Source organism: Pocillopora verrucosa, chromosome 7 (genome assembly GCF_036669915.1).
Source record: "Pocillopora verrucosa isolate sample1 chromosome 7, ASM3666991v2, whole genome shotgun sequence".
In the NCBI taxonomy this organism is placed as follows: Eukaryota; Metazoa; Cnidaria; class Anthozoa; order Scleractinia; family Pocilloporidae; genus Pocillopora; species Pocillopora verrucosa.
Window position 1 is genome coordinate 21,096,730 of NC_089318.1, and position 13,883 is coordinate 21,110,612.

Below are 13,883 nucleotides of genomic sequence, written 5' to 3' on the forward strand. Positions count from 1 at the left end.
GATATAAGCCTATATTAAAGTACCCAACCTCAATATAAGCTACCAAATTCTCAAATTTATACATCCTGATAGTAAGCTCTGTAGACCTTACATACCCGCCAATATTCTTGATATGACTAAACAGAATTTTTTTTTTATCCATATCATTACTGTTTGGTTAAAGGTTGTAGTTTCGGCCAGTATTGCATTATAGCTTGTAACCACTGATCCGGCCTTGTTAAGTTATAAATATATACAATGCAGTATTGTTATATGTATTTTGCAAAATATTAGAAGCAATTTGCCATCCATTTGTAGGCCTAACTAGTTTTTAATTGGTCAATATCTTCTTTACAACAAAAAGCTCCTATGAAATTATGAGCTCAGGGTTATATCCAGAATTTTTACCGTTTTTAAGTCTCTCACACTTGATCATTGATAATTCCAGAGGTGGATTTTAGTATACACTAACTAAGAGTGCTTCATTTCTGTAGTGTAAGCAAAACCAATGAGAGAGTTTTGCATAATGATTTTAACAAAACAATTTATAACAACAGTAGTTGAATTGAACTGTTATTGATCAAGCGTTGTGAAACCAACAACAGAGGGTTGTGCAACCAAACTACGTCTTAAGTTAAATTTTAGTAGCCATTAGCATACAATTTTATGGCCAATCTCACTAAAAAGATGTCTGCAACATGGGATGCAGAATATCTGCTCTACTCACTAGTGAGTGGCTTTGGTTGATAACTCTTCTGTGACAGTTAAATAGACATCGCTGCTTAAAATTATATTAAAGTGTTACAGTTCCATTAACTTAAAACTTCTCTTGCCTTCTTTTTTTGTGAAAAGCCACCTGAAGTTCCAAGATTATGAGGAGGGCTTACCAGTCTGGCTTATATATATGCTACGTGTAGGATGGAAGCCAATATTAATTAAGTTCCAAGTACTAGATCCTTTTTTTTTCTTTTATAAGAACCTTTTTTAATAGGAACGTTTAGGCTGCGATTAGCCCAAATTTTTAAAACATTCTTAGAACATACCCAGGCTGAGGGTCAGTTGAGAACTTTTTCATTTTGCTCATCTTTTTTATCTTTTTTTTTATGAGAAGAATAAATAAAGGCAAAAGAAATGTTAAACTGTGGTCAAACAGGACAATAAACTCAAATACTTAAGAATGCGGTTTTTACTGTTGTACGATAAACTGAAGAACGACTCATATTGTGCTCGAATTTAGTCCGTAATAATAAAACTTTCAGAACATCTTAAGAAAGTTTTCAGACTCAAATTGCATAAAAAAGAACGTTCAACCTCAGCCCCCAAATTAGACGTAAAAAAAAAGGGGTGTGTTACCAAAATGGAACCCATTGTAGTGCTCAACTTGTATTTGTCAAGTATTGCCTTTCCTCCAGTTGGCCAATATCATGGGTTTTTCATACACCAAACTGAAAAGCCATCTCTTAATCAAAGAAGCCAAATTCAGAAAGCTTTTACAATAAATATTTTTGTGCCCTTTTCCTAAAATCATTACTGTCGAGTTGGTGTTATTTAAAGCGTGACAGTTGGACTTTTGTTGTAAACATTACAGGATTCGAGTTATATCAACTGTCTCTTGCCTTCTTCACAGAGAGATACCCGCAGGTTTGAGTTTCGAATTTGAAAGATAAAGATTAGGTCTTTCCTGCAAAGAGTATTTTATCCCAAATTGAAGGGTCACTTCTGAGATTTTTTCAGTTGGGCTTCCTTAAGTCGCAGTCATCCTTCATTGTAGGCATGCTATGCATGCAAAAGTTATTTCTTTGGATGGATAAGCTCAGGTGGGACACTAAGTGACTGACGTTTTCATTTTTGTAAAAAGAGAAAAAGTATTAACTTCAAAAGATTAAGACAAAAATTTCTTTCAATAAAGAGCAAAAAAGACCCATTCAATTTATCTGAAATGAATTTAGACACAGGTGTTTTTCTGGTCTATTGTCACTGGTGTCTGAATAGTTTTAAGCAACACTAAACTGCATTGGTGTCACACTTGCGGTAGTCTCCGTCGCAGCCGTTGTTTAGTCTCGCCACGCAGTGCAGTCTCTCTCCCATTGCAAGACCAAACAACGACTGCAAAGGCGATTACGCTAACGGGCCTTCATTATTAGTATTTAATCACGAGGGTTTTCTTCCGCTGCAGGAAAGTACCAGGCCTTCAGCAAAACTTCTTCGCCTTCTCCAGCAAAAGGAGAGGTGGTCCTCATAAGAGGGGTGTGGAAACAGAGACCCCACAAGTTAGGTAAGTATGTCCTCACAAGTCTTATATTAAAAGTAGTACCCACAAGTAGGCAAAGTTGAGTAATAGACAGGTCCCCATAAGGAAGTCCCCACAAGAAAAATTGAAATTTCCTCAATTCTAATCAAGTGTATAAAGAGTAAGGCAAACAAGCTATCAAACATCGTAGTTTTTATTTTGATACTGCCAGCAGAAGGGGGGTCCCCGCAAGCGGTGTGTGTAAACACAGTCCTCACAAGTTGCCAAAGGTGCGTATGTGTGTGCGTGTGTGTGTGTGTGTGTGTGTGTGTGTGTGTGTGTGTGTGTGTGTGTGTATGTGTATATATATCTCGCAAAAAGAGAGAAGACCTATTCTAATTCTGTTACTGATTTAATACGATGTTTCAGCCCTCGGCCTATTTCAGATGTGTATAGCTCAAAAAATTGATAACCTAAACATCCTTAAAATATATATTATTTTCCACATGTCTGCACCAATCATCGAATATCATTTGTTCGGTTTCCTTAAAAAAACAGAAAAAATGTACAATTACCTTTTCTCGCTCGATGGCTTTTCGGTCTACTGGGCAAAAGCCACTCTGACCTTCAACTTCTTTCCTGTGAAAATGATTGCTCGATATAAACAACTAAAACACTGAATAGGAATTACAGCTTACTTGTTTCCCTTATTCAAATTTAGCAAGTCAGTTTCGACTCTCATGGTCGACATAATTGCCCCTTCAGGGTTTATGGCCTCGGGCCAGAAACTTGAGGAAGCATCAGACGAGTTTCTCCGTGTGTTTTTATGGATCGGAATTGAAAATAATAACAATAATAATAACAACAATAATAATGATAATGATAATCTAATAATAATAATGGTGTAATCGTTGATTCGAGGATGGTTGTTCTCTTTGAATATGTATAGCCTCTTTTATCTTATGTTAAAAGCCGGTAGAGGCGTAATCTAAAACATGGAAGTTATCTGCTGAACACAAAGCGCGACAACGTGGAGAATCTTTCAGATGCTTGAAAATGTGAGAGGCCCTGTCACTGACTAAGTGCTCTCTAACACGTGTGTAAAAATGCCGGCAGGTTTCACCGACGTAACAGGCATTACAGCCAGCACACACAAACTTATAGACCAAACGTGAACGGAGCCCGTCAGGGACAGGGTCTTTCACACCAAACAAGTTACAGATTTTGAAGGAAGAGAAAACCAGTTTAATATCCAAGTCATAGCAATAGCGCTTAATAAAATGGCGGATCTTTTTTTGAGTGATAGCAGAAAAGTGGCCTATGTAGGGTAACTTAAAGTAAAACGTAAGTGAAGTGATGGGAAGGGAAGGTGGGAAGGGAATCCCGGGGTTAGATCACGCCTCTACCGGCTTTCAACTTAGGATAAAAAGAGGCTGTTCATATTCAAAGAGAACAACCATCCTTGAATCAACAGTTACACCATTATTATTATTAGATTATTATTATTATTATTATTATCATCATCATTATTGTTATTATTTTCAATTGCAATCCATGTACACCATGTAAATCTTACACCATTATTATTATTATTAGATTATTATTATTATTATTATTATTATTATCATCATTATTATTGTTATTATTTTCAATTCCGATCCATGTACACCATGTAAATCTAAAACTATCCTTTTGATTCTCACATTTTCATGCTTTACCTCTTTTCTTGTTGTCACTATTCATCATAATTAGCATTGTTCTAGTTACTATATAATTCATCTTCTAAAGCTTTGTACAATAATTAACTGAAGATGACAGAAGTTTCTGTCGAAACATGTTTTACAGACTCAAAAGTTTTGTCGCTTTCTTGAAATAATAATAATAATGATACAAAAATTTCTATAGCGCTCCATTCTAGAGCTCTAAGGTGATTTACAATAAAATGTTTAAAGCAGTAACTTAGTAAATAATAATTCGAAAAATACTAGTGCAAAACTACAAATTAAAATAACGCTTAAAAAGATATGTTTTAAGGTTACTCTTAAAAGATGTAAGATCTAAACTACAGTTTATATGCTCTGGAAGATTATTCCAAAGTTTAGGGGCACTGACCGAAAAAGCATGATCACCATAAAATTTTAACCTTGATCTAGGTGTCACTAACAAGTTACTGGTTGATGATCGTAAATTCCTAGATGGCGTGTAAGTTTCCAACAAATCACGAATGTAGCTAGGAACTAAATCATTTAAAGATTTAAAAGTCAACAGTAGGATTTTGAAAACAATCCTCTGCTCCACGGAAGCCAGTGTAGTATCTGAGTAAAGGAGTAATGCAGTCATATTTAAAACCACAGAAGATTAGACGCGTCGCACAGTTCTGAAATAACTAAAGTCTATGAATTAAGTAGTTCGGAAGTCTATATAACAGAGAGTTACAGTTGTCCAATCTACACATTACGAAGGCATGCGTTAACATTTTGGTGCTTTCAGCTGACAAGAACTTCCTAATACAAGAAATATTACGCATGTGTAAAAAGGCGGATTCACAAATGGCAGCCAATTGGCGTTCCATGTTCAAATTATTGTCAAAAATAACACCTATGTTGCTGGCAGAGTGAGAGGGATTTATAACTGAACCATCAACCGCTTTGAAAGTGAGGAGCTAAGAGACTGGACGAAAAATTAAAACAAAAAATGAAAGACAAGAAAAGAAAATAGCTTTGGACGTTTGATTGTTTCTTCGACCACCTAAAATGTTCCTCTGTGGTTGCACACCTTCTCTATAACACTTCATTACAACTTATAAGCTACAGGGGAAAATGTACCTCAAACCTATCAGTAATATTACTATCATTTTAGTCACAATACGCTTACAAGCTAACACTTATTTCACCATCGAAAGCAAAACGAGACAAATGGAACAATTGCGAAGGAGCAAAAAAGAGGCTAAGCGATCCAAGCGTAGCAAAATGGTAAAAACCAATAGTGACTTAAATACACAGAAATGAACCTGTACTCAACTTAAACAAAAGCAAATGAAACATCGGAACAAAACATCGTGAGCTCGAAAAATGAAGGTTTCTCGAGCGAGCAGTGTGTTACTGTTACACGACGAATCATTTCAGATGCAAATAACAACCGCTGACCAACCGCTGACCAACTCGTTTTCTTTCGTTTTGCCGTCAGTTAATTTTGATTTGCCGTGACTTTTTGTTTTGCCGTGACAGTTGTGGGCCACCGTAAAGAATAGCCTGTCTTATGAAAATTACATCAAATGAAATCGAAATTATAGTACACTGTAGTATATTGCGAAATGGTAAAGGGACTCAGAAGTTATGTGTAGCTTCTCCATTATGGAACGTTATCCGTTAAATGAAATTTGTTGATATCACGACGATTTTGATCAGTTTGCATAGAGCGAAACCAGGGAGATTTCGCCGAGTGATATTAGCCAAGTAATTCTTGGTTTTCACTCACGTGACTAACTGCTTGACGACAATTGCTATCCGCCATGTTGTTGTTACATATATGTAAACAAAGCGTATCGAACCGCATTATTTCACGCCTGTAGAGCATCTTTTGTCTTCGAGAATCGCAGTCGAGGGCATAATGTTGTCTAGTTCGCATTTTGAGACGAAGGCAACAAACCTTTGTGGTTAGATTTTCTCTTGTTTCCGTTAGGGAAGAAGATAGGTCTTTGTCGCTCATCTGAAGCTGAATTTCTGTCATGTTGAGCTATAATTGCAGAAATAGGAAAGAATAAACAATATTATGCATTGTTACAGTTTAAAGGAAAGCCTTGTCAATATTGGCCATGTGAAGGTAGGTGATAAACAAACAGGAACAAACAAAAATGGAAGAGCTAAGTCTCTTTAAGTTGTTTAACTTGTGCCATTGCAGATCGTCATTAATTATTGTCAGCGAGTAGTGCTTCACATTACTGAGCCACCACTGTCAGACCTGTAGGACAAAACACCAACATAGTATCTCGAACAATTTCCACTTAAGTCTCTTAGATCCTAAACAAAAGATCAAATTCGGCTTTATAATTACCTTATGAAAAATACGGGAAGTCGTGTTCTCAAGAAGAGCGTGGATCATGTTATCTTTTTCCTGGAGGTTTACTTCGGTGATTTTAAGCTAACGTGTAAACAAGGGAAATAGTAACTTTTCGGTGATATTTCTCGAGTATTCCCAAATGAAATAAAACTTTTCATGAAAAAATAAGAAAAGAGTGGAAGAGAGATATTAAAGCACTGCGGGCATAACCATATGTTACCTTCATTGTTAAATTGAACAACTTTTCATCAAGATCTCGAAGAGAAGAATGAACGACTCTAAACTCATTCGCTTTGTTTTCCTGCAAATCAGTGGATACACGTAAATTGCTATATTCCATGTGAAAGAATGAGACTATGACACCTTTCAAAGGAATATGTTTCGCAACCAAGAGCAAAACCAGAAAGTCAACAAGAATACCCTACTCCTTACCAGACCCTGTTGAAGTTTTGTGACATTCCTCTCAAGGGCTGTTATCCTTGTTAACATATCTTTTTGTGTACCAGTGGAGAGACTGCCAGAAGAAGCTTTGAGATTAAGATAAAAAAGCAAGTGGGAGATAAGCACCATTAACTTGGATGAGTTTACATCAGCTCAATGTCTATCATCATAAGTGGACATTAAAATTTCCATCTTCATCAATCTGACTTTCCTCTCTCGTTGCAAAACAAACAAACAAACAAAATTTTGCCAAACGAGTTGCAAGAACGAATTTCAATCATATTGGAGACCCCTAGGGTCTATTGTTTGTATTTTTCTAGCGAAAAAGAAAGTAGAAATTAAAGGAAAATATGCAGCAAATATCCGTAGCAAGGAAAAATCGTTCTGGCTATTTGTTCATGTTCTGTTATTTTTTCCGGTTGCCTGAGAAACTTGGATCTTTTTCATGCTCGTAAAAAATTCTTAGCTGGCATTTTCAAGTCATTATTTGCCAAATCTAGAAATATCTCGCAATATGCGCCATGTTCTACAAAGCGTGTAAAATAACATTTGTATGACGTCAGTGGTGTGTCAGCGCCCTGATCGAACATTCATGCATCACAGTGGCGATCACAGAGCCTATAGTGTTCCATTAGTTGGAGTAATAACATCTAAGTTCTAATTATTGCTTAATTTCATTGATTGTTAATCAGCGAGTGCCCCCTTAACACTGTAACAGTGATGTGAAGTATTTCCTTAAAAATCTTCTCGCTGCCTCGGGAGCTCTTGACATTGATCTTTCTCTTCTTTTTTTTCCTTAACCGTGTCTAAGCGGTAAAAGACGAAACAATAGACATCGAAAACAATAGACATCCCGAAACAATAGACATCGGAACATAAAAACTTATCAATATTGCGGTTGCCACTCTTGACGTATTGTTTACTACTTGAATGTTAATTGAAGTGTATTTTCTTTTTGGAATCCAGCAGGGAACTAGAAAACAAGTAGAAAATAAGTGGCTTTTTATCTATTTGCCTGGTGAGAGCGACAAACTTGCTGGTAGGAGCGCAATGTGATGATAAATTGCAAGTGACTGTTTTCTAGAATGATGACACTAAAGTATAAAATTAATAACAAAAATTTTTATGACCCGCTGTCAAATTATCCGCATGATCCGTTTTAAGCTTAACCGCAATCAAGACAACAATTTTTCTTTGCTTAACAATAAATTTGAATGATGAATAAATACGATATCCCTTAAAAGATGATGACGTTCATAATTTTCATTTTCAGTTTGCATTGATTAAAATTTGCTTGAAGAAAACCCAAACATTAAATGGTATTTCTTGAAAAAAAAAAAAAAAAAAAAAAAGCTTGATATGCAATTATAAACATCCCTTGTCAACCATGGTTATAATAAAAATATTGACAAATGGTTAAATGCAAGTGTCGGAAATGGAGACATTTTTGCTTTGAACAAAAGTTGTGATGTGAAAAATCGTCGAATTTTGCCATTAATCTTTAGTTGAGCTTAAAAACATTAATCCGAATATAACCGTATGGTTTAGTCAATCCGGTATTCAATGTTTCAGGAGCTTATAGATCAAGAATAAGAGTGCATGCAAGACAAGCACAGACGAGAACAAAACTCAAATAAACTGCGCGACCAGTCGGGGGATGCATACATGAACACCAGAACGAATAAGAGCTGCATCGGTACCTGCAGGACGCAGCATGACGAGGCTTTGAATTTGTTCACTCTCACAAAGTCGAGCTTTATCCACATACTTACCATCGCCCGCTGAACACCCACATCTTTCGCCCATTTTCCCGAACCACATCAGAAGAATCAGCACTAATGCAGCGATCGCCACCAAGTACATAATGAACGTGAAAATCATCACCGCTGATCGACTGCCTTCTCCACGATATTTTTCTCTGACCGTACTTTGGTAATCGTTTTGTTTCCACGGGTCGTCTTTAGTTTCTTTTGGACCAATTTCCTCTTCTACACGATACGTGATTTGTCTTTTCATTGGGGTTTGTAAAGCGTGAGGATATTTTTCATTCTCGTAAACCCAGTCTTCAAAGCTTGGGTTTACAACAATACTCCCGCATTCAGCTTGCATCGCGGAAGGCTTTTAGTTTCAAGGCTCCGTGGTATTTTCGTTAAAAAGGCATGAGCTGAGCGTGCTCTGAGAAATTTGCTTTACATGACACGTTTTACGCTTGAAGAGTTCTTGGAAACAATAATCACACTAATCCAACCGCGTATTACGTAACGCCGCCAGCTTTTATTAACGCTCGATCACCGCTTTGCAATTTTTTTAATAATCGGTCAAAATCTTTTTTTTTTTGGAAAAATTGCTCTATATCTAGGTAAATTTCTTAATAGCTAAATACAGTATCATGTTGAATATCAAAATCTCAATTAAAATAGCTGAAGTCAGCCAGGAGATTTTACTGAAGAGGAATAAGGATCACCATCTCATGTTTTTCAGTGGGAAGAATTTGTTTATTATGGATTATCGGTTATGACGCGCGGCAAGGCGCGTGACAAATAAGATCTATGGAAAAAAAAACTCGGCTGTTCCCAAGGAAAGAACACTTTCTGAACAGTTATTGAGCAGATTTGCATCATTGGAAAAAATGTAAACGTTCTGGAAAATATCTTCAAAAGGCACGGAATTTTGACTGTTCAAGGGACAATTTTAATACTTGAAGTCTCTCGAAAACGCTAGCCTGAATACAAAAGCTTTTTGATGCGACTTACATTTGATAAAGAGACTTTGAAATCTAAAGTTTCCTTTGGAAATCCTTACCTTTTTTTTTAAATTGAAACTCAAAACAGGATTTCGTTGATGAAGTTTGGGCCCATTGGTCTAAACTATTTAATGTCATAGTAGAGAAACACGCACCCTGTATAAAAAAGAGAGTTCGGTCTAATCAGCTTCCCTGGATCAATATAGAGATAAAAAAGAAAGTCTATGCTCTTGAGAAACAAACTGTACAAAAAATATCGTCGCCATCCCACTAAAGACGCGTGGGAGCACTACAAGACACAAAGGAACATAGTCACTAAACTGAAACGAGTCACAACTAAACGATTTTGCGCTGATTCTGCCTCTAATGCAAGCACACCCAACAGCTTCTGGAAAAATCTGAAACCCCTATTACCCTCCGCAGGGAGGGAAGTCTCCCAGGATGATATTCACCTCATAGATGACGGCAAAGTCATCAAAGAACCTTCAAACTTTTTTAATTCATTTTTTTCTACCCCAGTCTTGGACCAGCCTGCCCTAAAACTCAAGCAGGAAGAATTTTCGACCCACCCTAGCATCTCCTCTATTTCATCGCGCGACTTTAAGCTGAACTTTTCTTTTCAACCTGCACGTGTCTCATATATTCAATCTGTTCTGGATAGGATCAAGTGCAATAAATCTTGCGGACCCGATAACATAATGCCCAAGATTCTTAAATATTCAGCACCATCTATAGCAGTTCACTTCACAAAGCTACTTAATCTCTGCATTAGTACCTCTACGTGGCCTACGAAGTGGAAGCTCAGCCATGTGACACCTGTATTTAAAAAAGACGATGCCACATTAGTATCAAATTACAGACCTATCAGTGTCCTGTCCATCATACCCAAGATCTTAGAAAAAGTCATTTTTGACCAGCTGTACGACGTATTCAAACCCTTGTTCTCGTCTAACATGTCTGGCTTTCTTCGCGGTCATTCGTGCTACACTGCTCTGATCAAAATGGTTGACGACTGGCGTCTGGCTCTAGATTCTAAAAAGGTTATTGGCTCCATTGCAATCGACTTATCTAAAGCCTTTGATTCCATATGTCATAACCTGCTTCTTGCAAAGCTACGCGCTTATGGTGTTGGTGAGGAGGCGATTGACTTCTTGCATTCCTACTTGTCTGGCATTCCTACTTGTTTACCGGTGTACTGTGGCGTTCCTCAAGGTAGCCTTCTGGGGCCACTCCTATTTAACATATTTATCAACGATATAAATTTTTCTGTTCAATTAACCTCCCTGGGGCTCTACGCTGATGATACCGCTGCCTATGCGTCTAATACAGACATTTCTGCACTGGAACTGTCTCTTAACAAAGATCTTAAGAATCTCTCATCCTGGTTTGCTTCAAATTATTTGTTCGTCAACAGCAAGAAAACCTAAGCTATGATACTGGGTAAACACTCTCATGAACCTACTCTTTATATTGGCGACACCGTTATCAAAATAAGTGGCTTCCTGAATATCCTTGGTGTTCGTTTGGATTATAAGCTATCCTTTAAAGACCACCTATCAACTGTTTTAAGGAAGATCTATGCCAAGATCGGAGCTCTGAGACGACTTAAAAAGATAGTCCCAGCTAATATCTCATTTATGCTGTACATGGCCTATATACTTCCGCATCTTGAATATTGTAGTCCATTACTATTAGGAATTAACAAAAACTTGAACAAGAAACTTGAATCTGCAAACTATTATGCCCTAAAAGTCTTTTTAAATTTTGGAAACAGCTTCGATTATGACTCTATATTGTCTACTGTTAATATGCGATCACTGGAACACAGACGATATTACCAATCTCTTGTTCACCTTTTTAAACGTGTAAATGTTAATGGGACTGACTATATTTCTGATTTATTCGAACCTCATATATTGCGCTACAATTTAAGGGACAGCGATCACAATCTCACTCAACCGTCCTACAACAATCGATATTATCATAATTCCTTCACATATAAGGCTTCGCGCATGTGGAATCAGCTTCGCTTTTATATTAAAGGATCAACCGATTTGAGTGAATTTTGCAAACTTTTAAAATCCTTTTATCTATCAGTCTTGAGAGCCAGTTGTAAATGCAATTATTGTATATCTTAGGGTTTTGCTAGAGTTTCTTAGTTTTTTCATTAATTCATTAATTCACTGGGTCGCGGGTGGGTGCAGCTTTCTAAATTATCCTATGTAGGTGCTAGTTTATTAATTTGCTTCATAATTGTATTGTTTTTAACTAAGTAGTTAATTGTCATACGTTTTATACACGAGCCTCTGGCTCGGATGACCGGGTCAACCCCACCTTACGTTTTGACTCATTGATAACTAACGATACTCAAATGAAAATTGCTCTCTTTAAAATTGCAACATCTTTATCCCATACTCCCAATAAGGGAAAAAGGAGAGGAAAAGAAGAGACAAGATAAAGGAAAGAGTAAAAATTAAAAAGTAATCAGTAAAAAAGTAAAAAGTAAGAAAAAAGCTAAGTATCTTTCTTTGCAACTACCCTACCCGACATGCGAAACAAAAACTTTAAGGTAACGCTCAAAAATCAGCTTTCTATATTTCCGAGGGCTCGCAATTTTCCTGGATAAGAGATTAAATAGTTAGATACGTTCTTCACTACAATTATTATTTGACCTATACGGAAAATTTAACTATCCCTGTGATTTTCTTACAAAGCTAATATTTTTATATTAATTTTAGCAACACCACAAATACGTGAATAGACACGTCAGCAGTATTGGTGTACCTTTTATTATTGTTATGATTCATGGCATTAACCAACTCGTTGTACGTTGTTGCAGGGGAAACATACATTCACTTACAAAAATTTGCTTTTTTATAGAATATTAAGTTTGCCATGTGGCCTAACATATCTTGATACCTAATTTTTTTATGTATCAGAGTGGCCAGTGAGAGTAGCCTAGTTGGTAATGTACATAATCGTTCGAGATCGCTTTATTTCTCTTCCTAATCATATGAAAATTGTGTCAATCACATATATTTTTCCAAAATAACCAATTTATCTACGGCTCCTGCCTAAGAAAATTCTTGCTAGCTTTAATTTTTGGAGAGTCCAGACGTACTGGTTGGTTCATATACCTTCATTTGCCAGTCCGGGTATTGCTCCTGGCAGAAATTACACTTTACCATTTTCAATGGGCACTGTTTGGCGCGATGTGTATCAAGATCTTTCTGTGCCATGGTAATTTTACAGTCAGGGCATGGAATCACTCTAAAAGGACAAACCCCCAGATGCGGCTGTGAAGGACCAAAAAAAAAAAAAAGGCAAAAATGCATTAATTCAATGCCACTACATCTAAGTCAATTAAGATCTTATAAACATAGAAAAGAAGAAAAAATCTTCAAACCTCCTTCAGTCTTAGTTCATCAGCTAATTCGCAGTCTTCGCCACCACACCTTACGGCCAGTGATAAGATCTTCCTCTCCTTCTCTTTATTTGGGAAAACCTCCTATGGTGATACAAATTTGAAAAAAAAAACACGTGAAGATTTGCTTATGGAGGCGAGCCTTCGATTCAGCTATATCTCTTCACGATCTGTATTTTCATTTCTAATGACTGCTCCATCATTTAGCATAAGAATTTCCCTTCATTATCCATCTACTGCACACTCTATTTCATGGCGTATCCTTTCATCAAGCTCACCCTACAATAGTGCAAGTAAAAGATGCAACCTCTTCGTTAAAGACCATCTGCCTATCTGAATTGCCATCACTTAACGAACGCAATGAACTCGTGTCGTCATGCCGTCACAGAAACAAAGCGTTGCTGCGTAAGAGCTGAACAAACCATCTAAATTTGCCACCACATTTATTATGCAAATTTTATAGTATCTCAACGATGGTTAAAAATGTCCTTGCCTTTAAAATCCCATAAAGAGTGATTTAATCATTCTGACCATTCTGACCTTCAACTTCTTTCCTGTAAAAATGTTTACCCGATTTAAACGAAAAAAACACTGAGTAGGAACTACAGCTTACTTGTTTCTCTTCAATTTTAGCAAATCAGTTTGAATTTACTCTCATGGTCCTTATAATTGCCCCTTTAGTCGCAATATGCTCACAAGCTAACATTGATTTTACCATGGAAAGCCAAACGAGTCAAGTGAAACTATTGTAATGAAGCGAAAAAGAAGCTGAGCGATCGAAGCGAAGCAAAGCGGTAAAAAACAATGGTGACTTAAATACATAAAAATAAATCTGAACTCAACTTCAACAAAAGCAAACGAAAGCTGAACTGACGCAAAACTAAGCGGGTACTGAAGAAAATATTTTCAGGGCGTTAATTCCCCTTCGTGTTTTAAAGAAACATTTTTTTTGCAAGCAAAACTATTTGAATCGTTTCCAACATTTCAATAAAACCACGTTGCGATTC